This window comes from Nematolebias whitei, chromosome 8 (assembly GCF_014905685.2).
Source record: "Nematolebias whitei isolate Nwh7 chromosome 8, NemWhi1, whole genome shotgun sequence".
NCBI classification, from domain to species: Eukaryota; Metazoa; Chordata; class Actinopteri; order Cyprinodontiformes; family Rivulidae; genus Nematolebias; species Nematolebias whitei.
This window is the reverse complement of record NC_056505.1, coordinates 18,451,583-18,478,983: the sequence shown is the minus strand read 5'-3', so window position 1 is coordinate 18,478,983 and position 27,401 is coordinate 18,451,583. Positions and strand designations below refer to the sequence as shown.

The 27,401-nt window shown below is 38.2% G+C and overlaps 1 protein-coding gene across 1 annotated transcript in view; it reads right to left on the bottom strand.

Moving 5' to 3' along the window:
* bmpr1ba (bone morphogenetic protein receptor, type IBa) overlaps positions 1-26,849 on the bottom strand; it is a 36,336-nt gene extending 9,487 nt beyond the window's left edge. The window contains exon 1 of the mRNA XM_037680368.1: positions 26,760-26,849. The gene's annotated coding sequence lies outside the window, so the exon portion shown is untranslated. The remainder of the gene's footprint in view (positions 1-26,759) is intronic.
* Positions 26,850-27,401: the final 552 nt, after the last annotated feature.

Below are 27,401 nucleotides of genomic sequence, written 5' to 3'. Positions count from 1 at the left end.
GTAATGTAGGCCATAGCATCCCTGATGCATCCTTACATTTCTATGCTGACAATACAGTTGTTTACTGTCGAGCTTAAACAGTTGCTAAGGTTTTCCAGCTTTTGCAATCCACTTTTGACATCATCCAGTTAAATTTATTCCGTCTCAAACTTGTACTAAATGTCGACAAAACCAAAGGGATGTTGTTTTGAAACAGGAAGTCGGACCCAGCAGTTCTCCCTTCGATTTTATCCTTGAATGGTGCTCCTAGTGAGTTTGTCGATTCCTACAAATATTTGGGTATCTTGGTCGATTCGCATCTCTCTTTTAAGCTCCACATGGAAAACTTGGTAAGGACACTGAAAGTTAAACTGGGTTTCTTTTTCAGAAACAGATCCTGTCTAACTCTAAATGCTAGGAAACGCCTTGTGACTGTGACTTTTCTTCCCTCCATTGACTACGATGACATTATTTACATGAACGCTCCTACAAGAACCCTGCAGATGTTGGATGTTGTCTATCATGGTGCACTAAGATTCATAACTGGCTGTGTTTATCGTACCCACCACTGCTCCCTGTATTCACTGGTTAACTGGTCATCATTAACTTCAAACAGACTCTCTCACTGGTTCATTTTCATCTTTAAATCACTTCTTGGTCTGCTGCCTTCATACATCTCCTCCTACATGTCTCTGTGTGAGTTCAGCTACAGCATTCGCTCTCAGGGCATTATTACCTGCAGTGTTCCCTCACTGCGGACTGAACTAGGCAAAAGGACCTTCTCCTACTCCGCTCCTGTTTCCTGGAATATCTTGTAAAAAGATCTGAAGCTCTCGACCTTGACCTCTCTAAGTGGCTTTAAACATCTGCTAAGTTCATGGCAAAAACCAATGCAGACATGTTCCTGTTGTTAGTTTTCTACATCGCTTTACAACCTAGCTGTTTTTTTGTTTGTTTTTAATACCATTTTCTTTCATTTGTTCTTCTCAGTTTGTATGCTTTCTTTTATGATTGTCTACTGTCTTTGTTGTCTACTGTTGTCATCACTCTTTGTTAAAATCAGGTCTCTCTTGTAAATGGGGCATCGAGGCTCAATGTGACTAATTTGTATAAATAAAGGTTGAATTAAAAAAAAAGTGATCCAATTTCATTATGCGTATCTGAAAAATATCATGCATGAGAGTTTGACAGACACAAAAATGGAATATAAGCAAATAACAAAATGTTATTTACTGAAAACTTGGCCACGGTCAAGTACAATGAATGACAAAAAATTTAATAAAATTTAAAAAAAGATGACCCCCCCACCCCCACCCCCACCACAAAAAAAAAAGTAAGAGACTTCCAGAAAGGCTGAATAACTACTAGTAAAACCACTCAAAACTACTAGAAAAACTAACTTCTTGGAAGCAAAGCATAACGAAATAGGGGATTTGTTTAAAACTTCTGCTTGGTACTTTATGCTACAGGTAGATGTTAGATAAAGAGAAAACCAGCAATAATATTGAACATATCTAAATGTACACAAGGATAAAAAAAAAAAAAGGCACAAACGGCTGAAAACAGAAAAAAGTTGGACATGTTTATTTATAAATTGACATGTTAATAATCTCTACAGCCAACCAACCACCTATGAGGTTATTGTTATAAATTATTTTACTCGGGTTATAATCTCTGGTCGGCTGAACAGCAAACATTTGTTCCTGAAAACGTCCACGTATAGCTTTTTACGAGCTTGTGCATGTTTACTCTGTGTCCATGAGGGGCTTTCTTCATGTTTAATGGGGCCTAATAAATAATGGGAAAATAATGGCCTCTGCTCTCGCATCACTCTTGCATTTTAAAACTCACAAATGAACTGCTTCTTTGTCATCATTACCATACTGTAGTTTAAGCTGTGTACATCTGGTCAGCAGATCATTTTCTACATTCATTCATTCATTCTAGTTTAATATGTGCTCTGTTGGTGTGAACGTACACTGAGTGTGTCGGAGCAAAAAACGGGGAAATATTAACTCAACACAGCCTTTATTTACATCGGAAGTGAATCTACATTATCTGCTGACTGAAGAGAAATATAATACATCTTTGTGGTCACACGCGGCATAACGTACGAGTGAGCGATTAAAAAAAAAATGGAGCTCATGAACACATGTATGAAGCTGCTGCACCTGATGCCACAAAATGCATTCTCACACAGTTACAGATAAAAGAGCTAAAACAAAGCTGCAGTATTTCCATGCTTATCCCATTTCAAAAGAGCACCTGTTGAAAGGGGCGGGGGGGGGGGGGATAATCACGGAAGTGTCTTTCCTCTTTCAAGATTTTCATTCATTTCAACATGATCAGAGGCCAGATGCTCAACAGCTGCAAGCATGAAGGCTTCAGTCTCTGTAATGCACACTTTCTATCATGTTTCAGCTTGAAGTTTATTCCTTGTTTTATTGCAATCCCAACTGTTGCTATCAGTGTTGTCAAACTGTTAAAAAAGTAAGTGATGGCAAAACGTTTGTGGCAACAGCTTTTCCATTTGTGTTATTATTTAATCATTATATCATTTAGTTGGAGAATATCAGTCAGAGTCAGAGAGTCAGAGTGGAATTTATTATATGGAGTTACTTCAGGAGATGGAGATACTGGAAATACTCCTTGGAGATACTCCAATTATATGGAGTATAAAATACATATTGCATGTGCACTGAAAGAGCAAGTGTTACACAAAAAAATACTAAAAAAAAAAGCTGCATATTTAGAAGCAGCTACATTATTAATGTTTTATTTTCCAGTATATTCTGAGGTGTTCAGTTGAAAATACAATACATTCTGGTGTGAAATGCAGTTGCTACAGTATGTCTGGGCAGCTGTGATGGTGGGATGATCATTAACCATTCAGAGGTTACAGATTTGCATCCATGATTGTTCAGTGCGCATGGTTAAAATGTCCCCGGGCATCATGTTGAATCTCACTTTGCCCCCCGACCTTATAGCAGGAAGCTACTGCTTTGGATCAAAGAGACTGCTGACTGGTGAAATGGAAATGTAATTTGTGTTTAGGCTATTTGAGAATAGTTTAATTTATTCCAGTTTGACACTTGGTGCTTTTATGAATAAAATAAAGACAAAAAACATTTACATTCAGGTCTTTGATTTGTACAAAAGCACATCTCTAACGATCATCCTTTTAGGTGGATAACAAGCCAACACAGATCAGGTCCAAGATGAAGAACAGTCCAAGTTTCACGTCCAATTTTTAAACTTTTAATGTAGCCATGTGATTCCTAAATTAACTATCTTCATATTCTGTTAATCTGTGTTGGATTAAATAATCTGTTATGAAATATAACCTGTAAATTCTCTCATTAGTCTCATATTTGTTGTGTTTTTATCTTTAGTGAGGAAAAAAGGAAGAGAGGGTGTTAAACTACTTTACAGGGCTCGTTCATAATGAACTCGCATCACAGAATATAACTATGAAACACAAAAGGAAGACTACAAAATCATAGCAACAGCATGCTGTGTCTGCACTTAGCTTAACTGGTTTGTTCTACACAATTAAAAAACGTTATTAAAAAAATGTATGTTTTAAGTGTCATACCTGCTCGAATTATTCAAGAAGCTGTAAGGACTGGAAAACAAAATGCTTGTCTACAACCATTTTGTTGGCTGTATCTTGTGTTGTACTTGAGTTAGATGACATTGGGTTCCCAACCCTGGTCCCTGAGGAACACCATCCTACATGTTTTAGTGTTTCACTGCTTTGACACACCTGATTTGAATGGATGAGTGATTAACAGGCTTCTGGCGACTCGATGAAGTAATTAAATCACTGAATCAGGTGTGTTGGAACAGGGAAACAATTAAAACATGCAGGATAGTGATCCTCGAGGACCATCATTGGGAACCGCAACTAAATTAAAATGTTTAGGTTTCGTTTCAAGGAGAAGGGCTCAAAACAAGCTGTTAGCTCTGGCCGTCAGCTTTTCAATCCTTCAAAATAAAAAAAATGCAACTTCCACTGACAAGTGAAACTCTGATGTGAGCTGTCATATTTTACAGCTCAAAGCTTTTTGCTCTACTGGCTAAGTCCTGGTTTGTGATACAGTATTCCACAATTCAGAACAAGTGTTTTCGAGAATAGGTACTCAGAATGCATGACTTTAGCTTTTCTTCAACTTTTGAAATTTACAATCCAGCACTGTCCTTCGTAAACAGACAATGTGGGGGCAAAACTAAAAGAGAGGGATGGCAGGGTTTAAAGGGGTCACATTAACAATTGACCAATTTGAGCGAAAGGGAGCGAGGAAGAGTAGGAGGGGGCGAAGAATGGAGGATTAACAAACGAGAAGTGACAGAGCTGCAGGGAACTGGTGGGCAGTTTAGCAGCACACAGAGGGGACAGAGCAGAGGCCACTGGCCTTTTTCACCATTTCTCTCACTCTGTCCTCCTCCCTCTGATCTCTCCATCCTTCTCACTAATGCTAAGTCACTTTGTGTTTCATTTGCTGCCAAGAACTTCCTAAGCCTTTTTATTCCACAACCCTCCAACATTGTTTGATTGCTTCCTGCTTTGATTCACTTACTAAATACACATTTAAGTCTTCCATGTAAGCTTACTTACACTTCTCTGCTCGTAGTTACTCTGTTCTATTGTAAAACCTAACCTGACGAGCAGGGCAGCCAACCTGGGACCAGAAAGTCACAGGTTCAACTCCCCGCCATGCCCACATATTGTGGTGTCCTTGAGCAAGACACCTAATCCCTAACTGTTCCCTGGGCTCTTACATGGCTGTCCATTGCTCCACTTGGATGTAGCTCACGTATGATGGGTTAAATGCAGAGGACAAATTTTGTCATTGTATAAAAACATACAATGATGACAACACATAGCACTTTCACTTAACGAGAAATTTTCTGTCCAGTCCTCTTAGTTTGAGTCCACCAGATTACCATGTGAGGTGCTGCTGTGCTGTTGACAAAACACAAAGTCTTTCAAATCCAGCCTGCACCTGGGATCCTTGGCTACAGATCACCGAGGGTGATTGTAATGCTGACAGTGAAAGAGGCACAAGCAGGGAAACAAGTAAAAAAAAAACCCGAAAAGTTACAGTGTATTGTTTTAGACCTAACATTTACTCAAGTGTCTTGCATGCTGAAACGACATACAAATCTAAAAATGGTATAAGTTCATGGATGTTAAAAAACTGCCTTACTATGTAAAAAAAATAGATAATTGAGTCTCAGTCTAACGGCAAAAATAAAATAGTATTTCAAACTACTTTATATGTTGAACTACTTGACTCAAAGTCATAAATTAGGTTACAACATTATGAAATGATTTAAATAGTGAAAAAAAATGCAATAAAGTAAAAATGCTTTACAAATGTATATTCTAATTGTTAGTAAATAGAGCAAATGAATTACCGGAAGAAAAGTTTAGATCAGTTCAATGTTTGGTGTTACCATTTTTGCATTCAAAACAGCATCAATTTATCTGAATACACTTATGGATGCTGAAGTTCATGCTCAGTAATCCAGGTATAAAATCCAACAATTTTCAGTCAGGTCATCTGGACGGTTTCTTTATTTGCTGCGACGTTTCGTCCTTCATCCAAAGGACTTCCTCAATCAGAGAAGCCACCAAACAAAACTGATTTCCACAAACAGCATACTCCATAGTGGAAAAAAAACCAACAGTTTGCTGGTGCTAAGATGACCTCTGGCACCCACCCTCTCCCTTGTCAACTCCTCTGAGACAGTCATGCCAAAGTGGTTCAACACACCGGAGGAGAGGGCGGGCCCTAAAGGCCATCCTAGCACCAGCAAGCTGATTTTTTTTTTCCACCATGGATTATGCTGTTAGTGGAGATAAGTTTTGTTTGGTGGCTTCTTGGACTGAGGAAATCCTTTGGATGAAGGACGAAACGTCTCAGCAAAAATAGAAACCGTCCAGATGACCTGACTGAAAATTGTTGGATTTTATACCTGGATTATTGAGCATGAACTTTGGTGTTTTGAACCACTTTGGCATGATTGTCTCAGAGGAGTTGACGGGGGAGAGGGTGGGCCCCAGAGGCCATCTTGGCACCAGCAAGCTGGGTTTTTTTTTTTTTCCACCATGGAGTATGCCGTTTGTGGGAATCAGTTTTGTTTGGTGGCTTCTCTGATTGAGGAAGTCCTTTGGATGAAGGACGAAACGTCTCAGCAAAAATAGAAACCGTCCAGATGACCTGATTGAATATTGTTGGACACTTATGGATGATTTTTGAAACACTCTTCATGAAGTTTGTTCCAAACATCTAAGAGAACAGACCTCAGATCTTCTGTGGACGATTCTGGCCGAAATTCGACTGTCTTTTCATCCACACTCAAAGATGCCGAGATCAGAGATCATAATTCTGTTCATACCACCACTTCTTGGACTTGGTGTCCTGGAAGTGCTTAATAACACTGGCTGTAAGTTTGGGGCTGTTGTCCTGCTGCAGAATAAACGTGGGGCCAATTAAATGCCTTCCTGATGTTACAGCAATAAAAACACAATTATGTCTAATAACATTCTTGACTCGTTCTTAAGAAAAGGCAGCTCCAAACCAGAATGGTTAATGAATCTTATGAATGTGCTTACAGGGCAATAACAATGTAACCTTCAAACATGACGGGGCAGAGTGTCCCATCTGTCCGTGGGAGGCCAGTTTAGAAATTCAGATGTAAAAAAAAAAAAAACTCTGATTCTGTCTTCCTGTATTTAAAGACAAACACGGGACTACGAGAGTCAAAAATGTGATCAATTTGTGCATCAAATTAAACTCAGATCGACTACTCCAGTGTGATCTGGTCATGGTCCCACCAACTACTAAATGCGCTTTAACAAGGCTGAATTTCTCAGCACCTTACTGACACCGTAATTGTTTCAAGCTCTTGCACTAAAATGGCCGTTAAGACACAAGTCCAAACTTTCAGGTCTGCCCTAAAGGCTTTGTCTGGCTTGATGGCAGGATATAGAGGCCACTGTCAACACACAATTAACAAGCATGGCCCCCTTAAAGCTCCAAATGTTTTAGCCTTTTCTTTTAACAGATGTAGCTTTGTGCATATCAAAAGCAAAAAAAAAAAAGTATTTTAACCAGCAGGGGATAGACGTAAAGAAAGGGATATTGTGCACAAAATCGTAAGAAGAAGAGACAAGATGTGGACAAAGACAGACAGACAAACAGAGGACAGCAGAGACAGAAGGAACATATTCATTTGTTATCCTGGTCATGTCAAACAAGACCAACCAGGAAAGGTCTTTTCACAAAGACCATGTGAACACCCCATGCCACCCCTTTCCACTTAAGACACAGTCATTTGACAACACTGTTCCCATTCTCCACTTTAAGCTGCATTTCATCTCCCAGGTGATTGACATGTGATCGTATAGAAAAAAAAAAATAAAATTAAAACTAACAGAAAGTGTGAAAAGTTATTTTTTGTTTTCCTTTTTGCACTTATTTACTTCCTCAAATTTTATCCTCTGACTTGCTGTTTCAAGTAAATACAGTTACAGCTCTTAATTTGACGCCCTTATTCCTGTCAGTCCTGAGATTATCTGAGCAATCCCACATGTGCAGGAATGTGTTAATGAACCCCAGTTTCTGCAGGCTGGATGCTTGGAAGCCAAGGTTGCCTGTCTGACTGTTTTGGCTACATGTATGCGTTTGGCCTTAAAGTGTGTGATTTACCTTGCACTGCTTCCTCATTTTAATTGCTTATTTGGTATAACTTTTAATCCAAAAGACTGTGAAAAAAGTATCACAGCCTGTTCAAAATGAGCGTTAAACATTTTGTCTTTGTCATCTGCAGATAATGGAACCTTGAGGGAAAGACTATTTGAGTTATGCGTTGTTTCCACCTTTTAATTTTTGAACAAACTACTTTAAGTACAAAAGGTCTTTTAGGAACAAAATACAGCTACAAATTTTGTTTAATCAAAAAGTCATATAACAAACAATAGTCATATAATACAGTACAAACTATTTTTAAACCACTATTCTATCCTATAGGTTGCTTCTAAGGACTTTCTTGTAAAGTGGTCTTGAAGCTTTCTGGAGGTCTTTCAAAGTATTTTTTTAATCTTTGGCTTCATTGTCACTTATTTGTTGTCCAGTTCTTATACCCAACACTGAGGGCATATTGTTAAACTTGCTAAAAACATTTTTTCTTTTTCTTTTTTTTTTTTTTTTTTGGGGGGGGGGGGGGGGCAAGTAGAGGGCAAAGGAATCGGTGTCCTCTAAAAATATCTAGAGCAGATGAACGGTATCTAAAAGTCATGTATCCAGCAAAGACTTGACATGTGACCTGAGAAATGCATCATTGATCATCTAGTGAATGTCAAGTTTTTACACAAACAAATCTTTGGAATTAAACACATTTACTCAAATAACTGGAAATGAATTGTGCTTTTGTGACAGGCTGCAATTGACAAATCGACTTTAGGATCTAGTTAAATTATTATTTTTATTTTTTTTTGTCGTGTCGACACAACATTGGTTCCTTTGAGGTTTGAAAGACCTTTAGAAAGCCTGAAGAAACATCCATTAAGACCAGGTAAAAGGTTTTCAAGAAAGTCTGCCCTGATTTTATTAGAAATGTTGCTCAAAACTGTAGATAACTTTAAAAATACCATAACTGAAAAAAAATTATAATAAATGTAAAAGGTTTGACTAATTCACAGAAAGAACGAGGTGAAAGTTGGGGTATTCCTAACCAAAGTTGAGGCAGATCATTGAGGTCAAACACACAAAAAAGAAAACATCATTTTGCTGTCAAATGGAGCTCAACTTGAAAAAAGTTTCCTTCAAGGAAAAACAGCACAAAAGAGCTTAATGAGTGAGATATGGGATGAGAGAAGCTCCATTCAGCCTTTCCATCGTTTAACACAAGAACATCATCAACAGCTCTTCAAGCATTCCTTCATTATGTCACACTGATGAATGAAGCCGTAATGAGCCTGTGCTCTTCCCAGGCTATACAGCTGTCATCTGACAGCTTTATGCTCCAACCACTGGGGTGTGTGCGTGAGTCTGTGGGTGAGTGAGTGACAGACACACAAGCATGCCGAAACTCTGAGTTCATTCCAGAAGGTCATCAGCGTTCCCTCTGGAGTACAAGGGAATGATGAAGCGATCCTTGAAGGAGGTGTGAGAAAGTAAAGCAGAGAGAGAAAGAGAACCAGCTGGGCTCTTCATCAAAAGCTTCTTTTCTCCTTCTCACTGCCATCTGCGAGCTCCTACTCATCACAAAACAGCCCACATCAATTCACAGACAGCGGGCATCCGGCTGGATCTGTGGGCTGTGTGCACTGCTAGTTAGACTACTGCAACTCTCAAAGTTTCTCCTATTTTTACTATTTGCCACAGTCTGAATCAGTGGTGAACCGTGACTGTAAGAGTTGGGCCTAACGTTGGTAGGTCCTATTAAATGTTATTGTCAAAGATGCTACAGAGTCATGGCTCTATCACATCACTTCATTTTCATTTTTGTAATTTAGTAGCTCACAATAAGAACGTGCTTCTTTTCATCTATCAAGTATGACATTTGAATTATGGTGTCAATATTTCACAGTCACTAACAACAACCTGAACATAAATGTCAAGCCAGCACTAAACAGCAAAAACCAACAGGGACAACCCATCTGAACACAAAACCTGAGGAAGTCCACTCATTTCTGTCTCAAGATTATGCAGAAGACCCTGCAGCTCAGACTGTCTATTGCATTCAAGTACATGCATTTTCAATAAGTCACACTGAAATTTGTCAATAACCCACAGAATTTACGGTTTCTGTAAAATGTCATCAGGCAATTAAAGCAACTGCAGCACTGAAAAAAAAAAGTAAACTTAAATGTGATACCTACTTACCTACCTACTTTTATTTAACCAAGCAATTACAACTTAGATCACATGTTTTTTGCAAGGTGGCCTGGGCTGAAGGCAATGCAACATGCATGCTTTGGGTCTGTGAGGGGAAACCGAAGTACCCGGAGAAAAAACACACAAACACAAAAAGAACATATAAATGTCACACAGAAAGACTCCAGGTCCAAAATAGGAATTGAACTCTGGATCTCCTTGCTATAAGGCATCAGTGCTAACCACTTGTTGTGCAGCCCAATTTAAACTACTTTTTTTTTGGGGGGGGGGGAGAACTACAATTTCAGCGTGGATTTTTGATTTTATTTTTTTTCATTCAACCTTTGTTTATACAAACTAGTCTCATTGAGCCACAAGGACTCATTTACAAGAGGGACCTGTTCCAGACAAAACATATAAAGTACAGACAACAAATTTACAGACATCTAAATTTACAGGTTGCAACTGAATGTATCACAAATCTTCCTGTGGTCAAAAACAAACCAACTTTGCAAGGTCTTCCCGAAGGCTCAGATAATGTGTTTTGGTCCCATCCACTCTACATCAGCATTATGATTGATTCATTTTTCTGTCAGTTATCAAACAATTTCATATTAGAGAGGATTTGACTGAGCTCAGCCTTCTCTAATGACAGTGAAGTCCTAACCAATGAGAAAGAACCTTCAAACATGTTTCCACCTAGAGACAAACATTCTAAATAATCTGATTGGTTAACAATTTTCATTGATTAAAGTAGTGTCTTGCTCATCTGCAAAGTAGTTCACAGAAAATAAGAGAAATTAGCAAAAAATGAAAAAAAACTACATAGAAAATATTTATTTTACATAAAATAAATATTAAAATTAAGATATAAATGTAACATTTCATATATGCGGAATTTTTAGGCCTTCGTTGAAAGTGTTAAAAGACCTAGGTGTTCTCCACTGGTCGAAATGAGTTTTCATATTAAAAAAATGCAACATAATAATGAGGAATATAATAAACAAGTGTAGCTTGTATTTAATGTAGTATTTATTGTAGTTTTTATTAAAACTAACAATGTGGGATGTCTTACTGTCATGATGTAGCCACTGACTAATCTGATAAATCAGCCAATGTGTGGAAATACAATTTCAAAATACTGATTATATGTTTCCGAAATTGTGTATGTTTCAAGAATATTATAGTCTGTTTTATCTGTTGTGGTATGTGGTGACACATTGGTCACTACACATTGGGATTAACTATATACAGTCAATATTGCTGGGGTATAACCATTTTAAATAAAACTTCAATTTGATGGCATTTTTCCATTTTTCTTGTCTTTTAATTTTTTTTATTTTTTATTAATTTATTCATTCATTTACAAGAAACAAAACAAACAAAACAAATTCATACCAAAAAAAAAGCATTGAATGAAAAAGGTGTGGAAAGAAGAAGACAATTCTTATATCTACCCTTTATTTAAAAAATTAAAATAACTACAAACAACAACTCAGGCTTGAACAATCCCCAAAGCGATAATAAAAAAACATCAGGCATTCTTCACATGGTATCATACTTTCCTAACAATTTTAAATTAAGCATCTTTTCAAATCCGAGATCTCGTTCTTTCGGTCACAACCCAAAGCTCATGACCATAGATGAGGGTAGGAACGTAGATGGACTGGTAAATTGAAAGCTTTGCCTTTTGACTCAGCTCTCTCTTCACCACAACAGACAGATACAGCACCCACTTCACTGCTGACGCTACACCTATCTGCCTATCGATCTCACGCTCCATTTTTCCCTCATTCGTGAACAAGACCCCTGAGATACTTAAACTCCTTCACTTGGGGCAGGACCTCCTCCCCGACCCGAAGGGGGCACTCTACCCTTTTCTGGCTCAAGACCGTGGCCTCGGATTTGGAGGAACTGATCCTCATCCCGGCTACGTCACACTCTGCTGCAAACCGCTCCAGCGAAAGCTGTAGATCACGATCTGATGAAGCCAATAGGACCACATCATCTGCAAAAAACAAAGATGCGATCCTAAGGCCACCAAAACATATCCCCTCAACACCTTGTCTGCGCCTAGAAATTCTGTCCATAAAAGTTATGAACAGAATCAGTGACAAAGGGCAACCTTGGCAGAATCCAACTCTCACTGGTAATCAGCCCGACTTACTGCCAGCAATGCGGAACAAGCCCCGACACCGGTCATACAGGGACCTAACAGCCCATATCAAAGGGCCTGGTACCCCATACTCTCAGAGTACCCCCCACAGGGTTCCCCGAGGGACGCGGTCGAATAACTTCTCCAAGTCCACAAAGCACATGTAGACCGGTTGGGCAAATTCCCACGCACTCTCCAGGACCCTGCTCAGAGTGTAGAGCTGGTCCAGTGTTCCATGATCAGGACGAAAACCGCACTGCTCCTCCTGAATCCGAGGTTCGACTATCCGACTGACCTTCCTCTCCAGAATATAATGGCATCAATAATGACACCCCAAAATTTTATTTCAACTCTATGAATTTCAATACTGTCAATTTTAAACGGGACTTTGATCATTTTATTTCCATTACTAAATAGCATGTCGTTTTTTTCCCCTAATTTAATGATAACTTATTAAGTTGAAACCAAGTTTGTATTTTTACAAATTCTGCCTGTATCATCTCTAACATCTGTTGAATATATTCACCCCAACAAAAAAATAAAAAAAGTTGTATAATCTGCAAATAAAACAGACTTCAAAAGCCCTGACATATCAACAAGATCAAAACAACTTCAGTCCCAACACAGAGCCCTGAGGAACTCCACATCCATTAACACAAAATTCTGATCTTACATTGTTTACCTGTACAAACTGTCTCCTATTTTTCATATAACTGGATACCCACTGTAGTCTTTTTGCTGTAAGCACGCAAGAATCTTTAGTGGTCCTTTTTAAATTCCTCTGAGCATCTGTTTTAGTGTTTCTGTCAGACAAATGTGTATTGCACAAAGGAATGCTTCATATGAAACCATACAGAAACTCAGCAGGAACGGTGCCTGTGTTATTTCAAACTAGACCTTTAAACACTTTTTCCCACAACCTGCTTGAAAGTCCTGTGCTTTTACAGAAAGCAACATTCAAAAAATCCATATAAAAATATTTCATTATTTTTATTTATTTATTCAAAAACAGGTTTATGAGGTTGTAAGGGTTACATGGAATGGAACGGTAAACATATTTCACTGACTGTGTTTTGACTAATGTCTTGCTCTTATGTATTGTCAGACAATAAAAGCAAATAAATAAATAAAAACAAGACATTAAAAAAAAAAAGAGTCACAGATACACACAATCCCAAAATGCAGTAGCACACATATATACTTACCATACTTAGTAAATTATTAAATATGCATGTGCATGACTGCCTGACATTTTTTAAGTGGCCAATATCAGTGGACTAATATAGGGGGGCAACTTATTTGGTCTATATTTGTATGTGAACAAAATTGTTATAAAACATTTCCAAACTATATTTGACTTTAGTCCTAGATTAGCACATGCTTCAAATGCAAATGTATTGCTTCACATACTTTGTGGCTGCTGTTCTTAAAATGTAGCCACACTTTCTTTGTTTGTGGCAAAACTTTCTGAAAAAAAAAAAGAAGTAAATCCTCAAAAATCTTCGAAACAAACAAAAAAAAATTGTAATGACCAAAAGTTTGATCATAAAACCCTTCAAAAACAACATTGTTAAAACTGATTGTCACAGAATAACAGTCTAAAAAGAGTAACACTGATTCCCAGTTTATACATCATCCCACTCATACAAAATGATCAGCTAATTTTATCACGCTGTACATGTTATGGTCATGTGACTCATTGTTTCATCATGTTTGTATACAAAACCATTTTTCTAAACTGATAAACAATGGCCTCGGGTTTCCCAGGTAGATGACTGGTCATGGCACATATAAGAGCTGGAAATCCACTCCGTAACACGTGCTTTGGGTAGAAATAACAGAATTAAATGTGACAACTCAAGTCAATGGTGTAACTTAAGACTTAACAGTTAAATCAAAGTGACGTGTTCAAGAAGCATTAGGTGCTCAAAAACAAGCCACAAAGTTACACTTTTAATTTAATAGAATGCACACAAACAGCTCGACTACAACTTGGTAACATTGTGTAAATCAAAAGTGTCTATAACAACAAATTTTAACCATACACTACTACTTTTATTTATTTTTTTATTCTCAGCTGCTCCCTTCCCCAGGGGTCGCCACAGTGAACTAACTTGCTCGAAGATTGAGCAGTTGTTGCCGGGTGTCCTTCCTGATGCAACCAAAGACCACTGAGCTACCACAGCCCTCTGTGTGGAGCAGAGAGCTGCCATTTAGGGCACCCAGGGGTGTAGATGGCAGAGGTTAAGGACCTTGCTCAAGAGCCTAGAGTGGAGCAAATGTAGGTGGAGACAGGTGTGGGTATTTCACCATTCCCACCCACATTTTGATGTTGTTGGTCCAGGGAGTTGAACCAGCGACCTTCCGATCACAGGTCCACCTTCTCTAACCTCTGCTCCACCACTCTCCCTCACATTACTACAATTAATGTGCTCCTAAATTTAGAATATAAATATTCAGTTTATTTTGGTTCTTAAGAGGACTTCAAATTAGTCAATACTCTTGAATAAAACAAATAAAGACATTATTTTTTTCAATAGAAATTGTATTTACCCAAGCTCAAGATGCAGTGTATAAAAACAAAATGCACTCTTACAGCTAAATTTAAAAAAAGTAAGTTTCTTTCAGCTGCTCCCTTCTTCATGGGTCGTTACAGCGAGCAAACTCGCATGAGAGATTTGGCAACTTGTTTAACGCCAGATGTCCTTCCTGACAAAACCTGGGCTTGAACCTGCAACCTCAGGATTACAAGACCATGGCACTGACCACCAATATACCGCAGCCTAGCTAAATATATATAAAAAAGTAATGGCAGCCACATCCTGACAGACCAACTTGATAAACTGATCATACGCAAGTGAAGAACTCTTTAAAAGAGATTTGTTTGTTTGCTTTGTTTTTTCCTATCAAAAGCTCCTTTTATATAACACAGTAGTCCCTCGCTACTTCGTGGTTCGTTTATCGCGGACTCGCTCTATTGCGGTTTTTCAAAATAAGATGGGACAATTGGCTGATTGATGGATGAGTTGATGGATTGGCATGACATTTGTATTTAAAATAAATTAGTTTAAATTATTTAGCACCTCCTGCAGCTTTGTGCAGCCCATCCTGCAGGATAAGCTTCCTGCTGGAGCTGGTCAGTGTACAGAGCGAAGAAGTGGGCGTGGCCAAGAACGCTTGCAAGAGGCAAAGAAGGCAGAGAGCTAAAATCATGACATTCTGTGCTCTTTTAGAGCATTTAGAGTTTAGAAACATCGTTTTGAATATTGCAAGAGTATGGATATATATATATATATATATATATATATATATATATATATATACACACACACACACACTAAAATAAACTACTATTTACTACTTGTACTACTTGTACTACTTTACGGTTTTTCAATTATCGCAGTGCTTCCGGGTATGGCTCCCCCGTGATAAATGAGGGACTACTGTAATTCTGAAATTAGATCAAAAAGATGAAGCATAAGTGATTCTGCATCATTGATGTTGGTGTTATATTTTGTTCTTTCCTGTGGCCTTGCTGTTGCATAAAAAAATGCAAAAGATATTTAGGTCTCTGTGTTGGCTTTTTGTTAATACAAAGTAGCAATGGATGTTTAGAATTTTGTTTGACTTCTTGGGAAGAATTCAATAAATTGAGTCTTGTTATTGACTTGATGCTAATAAAGTAATGCCTTGTATGTGTTATTTGTACTTTACCTAGTGCAAGTGTACTGATCAACTAACTTACTTACTAATCAACATGTGTCTCTAGTCTTGTCTCTTAATTTACTTGTTTAGATTGAAATGTTTAGCTTAGATGTCTTTTTGCATTTATTATAGGTCTGTTTCTATTTATTGTACTGTTGCGTATCTGCACTGTGTGTTGTATTGTTTTTGCATGTAATGATCTGTGTTGCACCGTGATCCTGGAGGAACACCGTTGCGTTTCAGTACGTACTTGTATGTAGCTGAAATGACAATAAAACTTCTCTGACTAGTTAAGCTTCTGCTTCAGCTGTTATTTGTTCCATATAAAACATTACAGCAAGCAAAATCACTGCACTGCACAAAGTTGCTGTGTTCACACCACAAAACTCAAATTCAATAAACTTGTGACAACCTGGCATTATTGATCACACTGCCATGTGCTGCTGTAACAGATGTGTAAAGAGGTGATGCTGTACAATTGTTTTTGTAATATGCCTCTCAGTACACCATTACAACACTCAAGGCAGTCACAAAAAGTGTGACATGGGCATAAAATTAAATCGGAGTGTACATTTTCTATCAAAGCTTTTTTTAACAATTTAGTAGCGTATTCTATTGGATATTTTGATAGGCAGTTTCTAGGTACCTTAACACAGTGTTCCTGTTTAAATTGAATGTACAGTAAATGCAAAATATATGTCAAGTAGCTGTCAGTTCTTGTTTGAATTTAGCGAGTAACAGTTTGCCAAAATGATTTAAGAGCATAAGAGGAGCAAAGCCATAGTACCTAGCACAAATGCCTGGTACTGATTTTATGAACGGTTAAATCTTGATATCAAAGAAAGACAACATAACTTCGGACTTCTAGCACATTATATCTAGCAGTAGTGTATAAAAGAACAACAATAAACATCCGCATGTAAACACATCATGAATTATTGGTCAAACGATGTTAAATCAGCAAAATCTGAAATGAAACCTCCAGTTACAAGTCTGTAAACAGAAAGATCTGGGAGTTGGTGAGTTTCTTGCAGTGCATGTATGGGAGCAGAGGTGTGTGTACAATGTCTGTGTGTGAGTGGGTGTGTGTGTGTATAAGTAAAGTCCATGGTGTTAACATTATAGCTGCTACGTGTTTACTTCTAAAAGTTATGGTCTGCGGTGTCTCAGTCATCTGCAGTGACTAAAATAGCCCGTTTCCATCCATTTACAAGCTGTATGTGTGTACAGTCAGAGTGTGCACACATGCATGTATGCATCTATCCGGGTGAGTGTATGAGTTGGCTGTGAAATGATATTAACATATTTTCAGTTTGTATGAGTGTATAATATGTGGAATGTAGACATTGGTGTGTATTCATGTATGGTGAGTGATTGTGCATGTGTGTATGTGTGTTTACAGTTGTATGTGTCTCACTGTCTCCTATGTCTAATTAGCCTCCCATAAACTAAGTCACATATCACCCATCAGTGGCTTCAGGCCTTCGCTCAACCATCTCACTGGTCAAACATGCTGCTGGCTGAAAATCCTGAAGAAAAACAAATAAACATGCAAACACAATGAACATCCAGTTCCATCTGGACACCCATTAGGTACTTATTGCAGCATATGATGATTGTCACTAATGCTAAGCCATTTGGGTGAAAGAGCAATTCCTAATGTTAAATTACAGAGTGATTATATTGCCACGTTCACTCTCTCGAATGTTCAGGGGGTCTCTGCTTCTTCTCTTTCCAGTTTCTAACCAAACAGCGTGAGGAGTACTAAATTCTAACAAAGACGAGATTTCCACTTATGAAAGTGGTGATTTTTTTTTAGGTGATACAGCAGTTGTTACAGTATGTTGTATGTTGTCATGTAAAAATATCTACATTGTTTTATGACCAAATATTGTAACAGCAATCAAAGTCTGTACTGTAGACCTTTACAGTAAAAAACTAAACCTCAACGGTGTGTTAATAAGGTAGCTCAGGACAAACCTTTCACATTTTAAAATTTCTAATGCAGATCCTTTTGAATTGTCTTTTTGACCACATGGTTTGTCATATTGAAAGGGAAAAACTCCATATTTTGTCCCCTAACAAATGCTTGATGATTCTGTACAAGACAAGACAAGACAAGACAAGAAAGATAAGATAAGGGTGCATTCACACCAGCCCTTTTTAGTCCGCTTTAATTGAACTCTAGCTCGTTTTCCTAGAAAGTCTGGTTCGTTTGGGGAGGTGTGAACGCGCCATTGAACCCTGTCACGAAACAAAAAGGTGAACTCTGGCTCGGGATAAAACCTAAATCTCGGTCCGGTAGAAGAGAACTCCAGCGCCGTTCGAGTACAGTGTGAATGTAATCAGACCGGGCCCCGCTCCACAAGCAAGGAGAACAGTGCAGGTCAAATAAACAAGCATTTCTCTCATCTTATATGGAGCCGTCAGCTGTCTTGTGTGAAAAACAACATTCTCCATGGTCTTCTGCATCATCATTCTGCTCATGCTGAGTCAATTTTTGAAAAATGACTAAATATAACTCCTAAAACTGCTCAAACTTGATTCCACTCTGTTTTTGTTTTTATTTCCAGAAAAAGAAGAAGAATTAGAAGTGTCTTCAGAGGTTTTTGTGTTGTTTCTTTCAGTAGTTCTTGGTGCAGCGCCACCACAAGCAAGTGGGGGAACAGGTTGGTTCAACAGGTTGGTTCGACTGCACAGTGCAGTGTGAATGCAAACGCACCAGCTCAAATGTAAACAATGTAGTGAGTCACGTGAGGTACGTGTCACTTGTTGTATGACAAATATATGAATTATATATGCATACAATATTCACGAGTTCTTCATTTTTCTGACTGTAAATGCCGTGCATTGAATTTAACAGAAATGTGAACGAGAGACGTTATTTATCTTTGACCCATCAAATGAATGGAATCATTTATTTTCAAAATCAAAGTTTAACATCAAACATTTACATTAATTTGGCAAAATATGAAAATAATAACAGACAGTTTCACAGAAAATGAACTTCAAATCACTCGGCGGTGATTTGAGGACTTTGCTTCAGACATTTCTAAAAATATCTGTACTGATTTATGAGAGAGAAGAGTTTAAGATTAAATTGAGATTTATCTTACAGAGGAAATGTGTGAGGGAATTTAATCTGTTTGACCAGAAGTTGCACGCTCCGTCCGATCTCAGCTTCTCACGGTACACTGGTCAAAATAGAACCATCTACCTGTTGATGATGAATCAGCGTTGGATGTAGTTCCTTTCTGACTCGTTTCAGCGTCTCCGTCGAGAGCTACCAAACCTTCAGAAAGTCGTGCGTTGATTAGCTCAAAACAGAATTATAATCCCCAAAAAACCTCTGGATTCTTCATTGCTCTGAAGCTTTCAGAACCGACTGCACTCTCAATCTTGGAACTCTCACGTTCTCCAGAACTCTCAATCTGTTGTCAGCTCTCATTCTAACTTGAACTGGGCAGTTGTCACATTTTAAATGAGTTTACTTCCTGTTCAGTTTAGAGCTTTCTGATTCGTGGAAGGACCAGAAAGAGGTGTGTTTTTGACGTAAGGTGTTTATCAACAGTCGAGGTCAGAGAATGAAACTTGTTTAACATACAGAAAAGATTATTGCAGAAGCAGCAGACTTTCTGGAGTCTACTCTTGGTAATCTTCTGAAAAAGTTTAAACATGACATTTCTTCTTCAGTAAACATTTTAGTTGACCGAAGACCAACCTTTCACATACTTACGACAGCTTGCTCATTTCAGACAGAAAATCAAGAAAGGCATATTCAGGTGATTTCTTCTCTGAATGAGGAACAAAAATCATTACTTACTGTTTATGTAAAATAAAAATTAGTAGTTCTTTTCAACCTGTAAAGCATTGAGTGAACTAACACAATTTGATTATCAAAACATTTGTAAGACAGTAATGATTATAAAGAATTGTCTTTTCTGCTTGATTAATTCAAGAAAGAAAGTTCATCAGATGGCCCAGACTCATTCAGATCAATGAAAATAACAGTCTCTGTCCATCTGGTAGATTTGAGGTCATCTGGTTCACTACAACAAAATGTTATGAATATTGGTCCCCAACCGATCTGAGTCTACCGGACTATCAGGTGTGAAAACAACCTAAGATAAGATAAGATATGATACGATAAGATAAGTGATATGTGTTGTCATCATTGTACACTGCCAGGCAAAAAAAAAGTTATCACCTCGATTTAACGAGGCATATAGGTACGAGCCTCCTATTGGATAATTACTGCATGGATGATTATCTTTCAGCTGGAAACAAGTTATTTAACCCCAGCTGGTGCAATGAGTTGCTTCTGATTTCTTAAACAGCTGGGTAGCCTTAAGAAAAACACTAATCAGTGAGGCTAACTGGGAAAAAAAAAAGGCTTCAATTTGCTAGGGAGCATAAAGATTGGACTTTGGAGCAATGGAAGAAGGTCAAGTAGTCTGATGAGTCCAGATTTGCCCTGTTCCAGAGTGATGGACACATCAGGGTAAGAAGAGAGGCAGGTGAAGTGATGCACCCATCATGCCTAGTGCCTAGATTGACCACCACAGAGTCCAGGCCTTTACCCCATTGAGAATCGTTGGGATGTGTTGGAGAAGGCTTTGCACAGTGGCTAGAATCTGCCATCATCAATGCAAGATCTTGGTGGAAAAAATAATGCAACACTGGATGGAAATAGATCTTGTGACATTGCAGAAGCTTATCGAAACGATGCCACAGCAAATCCATGCCGCAATCAATTTTAGTGTGTGACCTTTTTTTTTTTGGTGGCGACTTTTTATCTGGCCAGGCAGTGTATGGTCCCATACAATTGCAAAATTGGTTCTCTGCATTTAACCCATTTATCTGTATCTGTATACTTGGTGATTTTTAGTGCATATCTTAGAACCTTATACTGTTAATTTTTACATTTTATATTTTTGCTATTGTAGGGTGTAACTGGGACCCTGTGTACATAATTTTGTTCCACCTCATGTACTACATGTAATGTGAATGACAATAAACTTGACTTGAACTTGATTCATTTCACACAAATACATTATTATTTAAACTTCTTTATGATTTATTTAACCATTTATTCAAGGCAAGGTTGTTACACCTTAGTTGATCGCCAGCTTGTAGGCATGAAGTTATTTTAGATTGATGCACCATCGTAGGGGTGCACCGATTGCAGTTTTCTGGCCGATCACCGATTTTTTTTAAAAGTCTGACCTGCCGATTCTGATTTTGGCCAACACTGATTTTGTTTCATAAGTGACACGGTCAGGTGTTATAAGTTCACAACGCACCTTCAATTTTCCAATCTTATTTTATTGAAAAACATACCATTGAACAATATCCTAAAAACAATACAAACTTGTTTTAACTGGCCATCAGGTAGTGCTCTGAAATATAAATGAAGTTCATAAATTTGTTGTTAAAACTAAAAAAATCGGCAAAATCAGTTTCTCATGCAAGTATCAGCCGATTTCCGATTTCCCAAAATTAAGGAAATCGGGGCCGATAAATCGGGTGCACCCCTAACCATCAGTGTTCTTCTGGGCTAGTAATACCAGTAGTGCCAAGCTCTTCAGTCACATCACCTCACAAAATGCTCTGATACCTCATTGCTGCACATCATGCATTTAAGTTCTGAAAATAAACTGGAGGTCCAGAGTTGATCCACCACTTTTGAATCTCTAAATAATAAGTGTTTTATGTAACAACCAAATTGCATTAGGGGTTGAAGTCAACCTATCTCTGTTATGCTTCTTAGCCAACAAGGACAGTGGTCACAGAGCCAAGTTGATGAGTGGGTGTGCAGACAGTGCTTTAGCCTAACCAACAGTGCTACTGTTACTCACCAGTTTCATGATGACAGCTGCGTTATTATAAGTTTGCATCTTTGCAGGATGTAACTGGCATGACCGGTGCACGTATGCATGACCAAAGGCAGCTTGACGATAAGCTTGTATTTGCAGCCACCTCATGAAAACATTTGGTGAAAAGGCCTTGAGAGTTAAAATTGGAAAGTATGTGTTTATTAGAAGGATCAGTGGAAGGGTGCATGCAGCACTTAAGGTCTACTTATGACCGAGTTATTACTCAGCTGATTCCGCAATGCTGGGTTGTTGTAGGTAAGCACACACTAATCTGGCACCAAGCCACTTCTGTTTGCTCTGTGTGATTCACCTAAGATGATTATACCAACTTTGATGTTAGTATTATGTTTGCAATCAAAATCTCATAAGATGCCAATTGGAATATTATTTTATATCTGGACTGATTATTTTAAAAACATGAAAACCTTCTCTATCAGAAGGTATGTGAATAAAAGGTCCAAAGACTGTGCATAGAGAGAGGTATGGCAAGTGCATGGAAAACTTTTAAGCCCTCCTGGTCTCTGTATGCTGCAGTTGTGACGGCCAGCTTTGCCCTGCTCGTCTTCACCTGTTATCTGTCCATCACTTTATTGTGCTTCATGGTGTGCAGCTCGTGCAATCAGAACGGCAGCTCACAATAGGCTCTGATGCCAGGTCAACAAATGTATCAAAACACCAAGTCCTAAATGCTACCATGCTGTAACCTTAAATTTTAAGATGATTGCAAAATCTAACACAACAACAGTGAAAGATAAAATAAAGTTGTTAAACTAAGTAAGTGTCTGAACTACACTTCTTAATATTTAGTTATGGTTAAAATGCTTTATTGAACTTCATAATTCTGAAAGTATTTGTATGAAACAAAACTTCCTCGCTCACTTCCCCTGCTCCAGCTGTGCCTTAAGAAGTCAGCGCCAGACTGGTAATTTGACGGGGATAGAAGTTACTTGATCTGGATCCATTACAGGATGTAATACCATTCACTCCCAAACTCTCCACACTTCCCTTTACTGCACCTTTTGGAGGTCATTTTAAGATGATCATCATTTCAATGTTTTCGTGAAGTTTCAAGTCGAATATGATGCACTGGAGTTTGACAGTCCCTCAACTTTTTATCCCTGAAAGTGTCAAAGATAAAATTTTTACATGCATCAAAGAAAAGACCTGTTTTGTGTGCACCTTATATGCCTTTCTCTTAACAATTAATTTCCTTTCAACATATCAGCCAGTACTTCAGTGGTTCTAATAAGGTATCAGTTTCTACAAAGTGAGCAGAAAACATCCTGGCAGAAAGCTTTGAGACTAAGGAACTAAAAGTAACGCTTGCAGTTTTGTACAGCAGGTCAGCTCTCAAACAATGTGCCACACAAATTTTAAAGTTGCATTTAAAAAATTGTCAGGTTTTTTTTAATCAATGACTTTTGAACTTTATGAGAAATAATCAACTTAGAAATCTTTGGCTCTGAAAGAAAAAAAAATCTAAACTGAACAGGTTTTAGAGGAGATTTAACTGGAAATATTAAAATACATGATGGAACTCAGACACAGACAGATGAGCACAGAGGTCTCTACAGCGGTTTTAAAAAATTACAAATTAAAATAACTTTCATGTTCTCAGCAGTTTACAAAATATCCAGACATGTTTAGCTGGATTTCTCAAAAAAAAACAAAAACAAAAAAGAAACAGTTTGTGCTTGATTTTATATTATTTTCTTTACTAGCCTCCATTTCTGCAGAGTGCAACAGTCGTATCAGACAGCAGTGACAAAAGCAAAGCAACTGGCAAAGCTTTGACTGTGAAAACTGATACAGTAGCGCTTATTCCCACCAAGGACAATGAAATGTAAGCTATCACGCTCCCTCCTCACTTCCCAGAAGCCACATGGAGGGCTGCAGCTTGGCGTAGGTGGAAGGTCACAAAATATGTGTGTGATTTATAAAGTGTGTGAATTCCCTCTGCTCTCCTCTCTGCTTGCACAGTAACAAATACAATGTCCGTTATTTGTTTACTGCAGAGACAATGATAGAAATGTGAAAGGGCAAGCTGTACCCTGCAAGCAGACACAACACAGGTGCCGTCTGCTGCATGGCTTCAAACCTAAACCAACTGCAGCACGAAAAGTTTGGAGCTTGGTTTAGTTTACAAAGTGGTTTTGAAGTGGAAAAAAGTGAGAAGAGAAATAAAACCCAGAGGTTAGGAAAAAGTTAAGCACATAATGTTCAGTTAAAGGGACAAAAATCTTACACCTGCATCATCTTTCTGAAAATAGATTTTAGTGGTTTTTTTTAAGAAAGTTATTTTAAATTATAAGAGCAGGCTATTACCAGAAAACAATTACATCATGTGCAGGTTAATCTATTAACTGTCAGTCCAATCAATCATCTTCATGTCAACCAACAAACATATCAACAAATGCTATCTGCATAAAGTTTTGAATCTTAGTTTTTATACGATTGTGTAACTTGATTCAATATCCACAACCAAATTTTTTCATTCATTCGACCTTTATTTATACAGGTTAATCCCATTGAGTCTCGGAGACTCATTTACAAGAGAGACCTGAACAAGAGAGACCTGAACAAGAGAGACCTGAAAAAATTACAACTTTAGTAACAATAACACCGTGGTTGGACCTTATGGGTGCTACACCACGCACTAGGCATACAGTAACTGTTAAAGCTGAGGAACAAGAGATGCAATTTTTTCACCATTGAATTTCAAATTGTCTCTCAGATGTTTAAGAGTTCATCAAATATTTGTTTACCTCAAATATTATTTCATACAGAATTTTTGTTGACATTTTATTATAATAAATGAAATGTTTGAAAATGAATGTGATATCAACACATTGTGCCACAGTATCAGTCGAGCATCCGTCCCAATAACTGGGAGAATAATACATGAGCTTTATATTTGTAGGCAGTAAAGTAAACCTTAAATAAATGGCACCGGCATGGAATTTAATCTAAACATTTTGAAGACTGTATCCAAGTGGGCAAATCAGCCACTGTCTATAAAACACACACACATGCACACACACTTCTGCTTAAACAGGAAGTGTAGAGGATTGTTACAAAATATTACAGTCAAGTGGCTCATAAAAATGAGCTTGCTGTAAGGCACATGAGGGTGAAACATAATTTACACAAAGAAATACATAAATGTAATGTACATTTTTAAAATATACATCCAAAAAAGTGTCCATAGAGTAAAACATTGTAAATTAAGTGAAACAACTTTACAATCAAATACAGTCCTGTATATCAAATACAGATGTATCTTTCTTTTATACATCAGCAATATGACCTATATTAAAAATAAAATAAAATAAAATAAACTATGTTGACTCTGACAGTTTGTTTTGGTAACATTGCTGTGTTTTTTTATTTTTTTATTGGCATCTGACTGGATCTGCTTTCACCCATCCATCCAACCAAAGTAAAGAAACAAGATTAAAGCCTCATAAAACTCTGCAGAATATTATTTTCCAGCATTCAAAGCATTTTGCTCAAATCTGGTGCATACCAGCACTGTTTCGCTTACAGTGCTGCTGCTACAACACAGCACAGGAGGTTTTGCAGTACGGTTGAAACAACCACAGAAACAAGAATTTACCACATTAAAACATCTAGCGGGAATTAAAGGTTTCCATTTTAAATATGTGCTCAAAATTTAAAAAAAAAAAAACCTCTGTAAATGAGAGGCAGAAGCAAAGCACAGTTTATCTTTGTATATTACCAACTATATGTCAGCTTGAACATATGGATAATTCCCTGGCAGCTGCGTGTCGTGTTCCTGGACAGAGCAGACGGTGTTCAAGCATTTGGACATTTAAGCATTTGGTGGACTTGTGCCCATGTGTACTTAAGCAACAAGTGCCAATATGCAAACCTCCACGACATTCACAACAAATGCTATTTGTTCAAAGAGTTAGTTCTAGATCATAAAAAAGCATCTGTCGGTGGATTTCGGGGGTTACTCTGTGTTGACTCAGGTGGAAAGCCGACCGGTGACAATGACCAATGACAGGAAAGACAGACAAGAGAAACGTCTGAGCCACTGCGGGCTAACTTACCTTCAGGGTAGTTTAAAATAAATCAGAACTAAAGAGACAGAAGACAAATGTGTACAGACAATAACTTTAAAACAACTTCACTTAAAATGTCTGTAGACAACACATTATTACTTAAAATTTTAACAAGGACTCTTACAAGCTAAACTGAAGGAAAGTGGACATTTCTTTTTATTTTTGAAGATGTTCCTCAGATAAGAAAACTAAAAGGTGAGACGTTCCAAACTTACAAACTATGTTAGATCATTTCGGGAGTTGCTAAACTGACAAGAACTCCCAGGACTCTTAAACGTTTGCAACAAAATCAACAAAAGCAGAAAGCCAGACCTTTATGAAACACATCATGCGACTAAAAATAACAAAGCATTAAGTCTGACACAATCCCTTTCCAACACCTCAGAGATCCCACCGTAGATACCAAACATGGTCACAGACAAGGTGGCCGATGCTGGTAACAGTAACAACTGTCAGTCTGCGGTGATGGATTTATCCGTGTACTTTGAAAAACTACATTGTGTTTTTCTACTCTGGAAGAAAAACGTGAAACCAATTGTTACAATTTTGCAAAAGTAAGAAAGTACATCTTTAAATATTTACTCCTTATTTTGTAACCAATAAGGGCATGTTTGTCTTAAATGATTAATTTAAACATTGTCTTAATGTCAGCTTTTGAAATGATCCATAAAGATGCTTAAATTCAATTTTTTTGTGGAATAAGGCTGTAAAACTGGTAGAAATAAAAATTGCTAAACAATCGGCATGACTCATAGAAATATGATCTGAAAGAACAAATGTAGTTACTGTGCGTTTTGTTAAAGATCACCTCTAGATCAGCTGCTGAACTTTGAGACTAACTTCTCAAACTCCCTGTCCACACATACAACATAGCAGATGAAAGATTTCAAGAAACAACATTTTTAATGAAGAATAAGAACAACTTTGATGAGTTAAGGAGGTTTTTTTGGTGTAAAAAAAGACTCCATTTAAGGAGTTGCAGCAGCAGCACAGCTTCAGTGCCAACCTGAGTAAAAACAGCAGCAAGAAGGTCGAGGGCAGCAGTGAGCAGGGAAAGTTTGTAACTCACCGTGTCCTTGTGCATGCAGTGAGAACAATCCAAGCCACAGCAGAGGACTCCAGCTCCAGAGGTAGCGAGTGAGGCAGCACTTCAGCCGATCTCCCTGCCCTGGCATGGTAAAGTCTGCTGCTCGGCTCTTCTCTTCTCTTCTCTTTGCTCCGTCCTCCTTCAGCTCTCTCCACACGACAGGGTCTGTCGCTCACACTCACCCCCGCTCCTTCTGAGTGTGCGTGTGTATGCTCCAGAGACGGACTGAGAGCAAGAGGTAAGGGGGAGTATCAGCCTCTCTGCGTGTCTGTGGGTCCGTCACAAAGTGAGTAAGTCCACACCACCCAAAACATACCAGCAACGACAGCAGCAGCAGTTGGAGCCGAGAGTCCTCCAATCTGGTCTGACGGTAGCAGCGAGGCCAACTGGGGTAGAGAGAAACAGAGAGAGGCAAAAAGGGGAGTTTACTATGCTCTCCTACTAGGGAGGGCTGACCTACACACACACAGACACACACACAGGGAGGGAGGACATGGGTGGAAAGAAAACTGGGGTTGGGTTGTGGGGTTTGGCAGACCGGAGCAAGATGAGGTTAGAAAACTGTAGGAGGGTGAGGAGGATATCAAAAACAAGCAGAGAGATCGGTACGATTCTGAGCCTTGA